Source organism: Belonocnema kinseyi, chromosome 8, assembly GCF_010883055.1.
Source record: "Belonocnema kinseyi isolate 2016_QV_RU_SX_M_011 chromosome 8, B_treatae_v1, whole genome shotgun sequence".
Lineage (NCBI taxonomy): Eukaryota > Metazoa > Arthropoda > Insecta > Hymenoptera > Cynipidae > Belonocnema > Belonocnema kinseyi.
Window position 1 is genome coordinate 97498095 of NC_046664.1, and position 1715 is coordinate 97499809.

The window sequence follows — 1715 nt, forward strand, 5'->3', positions numbered from 1 at the left end:
TGTTCAAAAAATAAGGTGACTTTATGGTTTTCTCAAAAAATATTAATATTTCTCAATATTTATGTTGTTTCCTTCAAAGTAATCCCCCTCAGATATAATAACTTGTGCCAATGCTTTTTCCAATCATCGAAGCACTTCTAATAATCATTTTGTGGCATAGCCTTGAGTTCTTTCAGCGATGTAGTTTTTATCTCCTCAATCGTTGAAAATCGATGTCCTTTCATGGGTCTCTTCAATTTTGGGAAAAGAAAAAAGTCACTAGGGGCCAAATCCGGTGAATATGGAGGCTGAGGCCTGACTGTGGTGCTGTCTTTGGTCGGATCTTTTGATCGAAATTAAGCAGTTTTGGAACAAATTTCGCTGACACACATCTCATGCCCAAAACGTCCGAAAAGAAAGCATGACATGAGCCAACCGATATGCCAACATCTTCAGCAACTTCTCTGATGGTAATTCCGCGATTTTTCAACACCATTTCTTCCACTGCTTGAACGTTTTCATCTGTTGTTGACGTGCTGGGACGTCCAGGGCGAGGTTCGTCTTAACATCCTCTCAGCCTTCTTGGAACAGCTTGTATCACTTATACACATTTTTCTTACTCATAGTAGACTCACCGTATGCAACTGTCAACATTTGAAGAGTTTTAGAGCACTGGATTCCATTTTTCATACAAAATTTAATACAAACTCTTTGCTCCATTTTTTTCGAAAGAAGAAAATCGCCGAGCACACCAAACCCTTCTAACCTTTTACGCCTCTGCCAGAAAAACAACACGAGCTACATAGTCAAAACTGTGAACATATGATCGTCACGAGTGTACCAACACAACAACAACAAAATTTTTTAACTTGAATGTACGTAGCCCGCGAAAATTGAAAAGTCACCTTACTTTTTGAACACACCTCGTATATATATATATATATATATATATATATATATACACTACCGGTCAAAAGTTTGGGTTCACTTAGAAAAATCTTATTTTTTTTATTTATCGCTTTAATTATGCCGGAGCTAAAAAAATGTATCTTTAAAAGGTTGATTATTTTCGAAATTCTATCTAAAATAAGCACAGGGTGAAGCCTATTTGTCTAGTTTTTAAGTAGATATTGAAAAAATAGGGCTCATTTTTGATTTTTTTTCACCGTATCACAATAGCTTACGAGTATGAATCATAAAAAATTTCTTTTCGATCTGCAAGAGCTTGAAGTTGTAAGAAAAAAGTTGGATAAATTTGAAAACATTTTATTTGTGGGCAAAGCAGAATAAAAGTTAAATAGATATATATTTTTAGGAAATCACATAGAAAGTTCATGATTATATGATTCATATATTTTACAAAAATATTTTTGTTACTAAAAATAATATTTAAATTTTTCCAACTTTTTTGTTACAAATTCAAGTTCTTGCAATTCGAAAAAACATTTGTTACGATTAATTCTCGGAAGCTATTGTGATACGCTGAAAAGAAGCTTCAAAATGAGCCCAAGAGTATTGAAAAACGGTGACTATTTCGGAAGTTATTTAAATATTAAGAAAACATTAAACTATACACTATTTTTGCAATATCTACTTAAAAACTAGACAAATTGGTTTTACCCTGGGCTTATTTTAAACATAATTTCGAAAACAATCACCCTTTTAAAGAGACAGTTTTTTAGCTCCGGTACAATTAAACCGATAAATATAAAAGAAACGATTTTTCTGAGGGAATC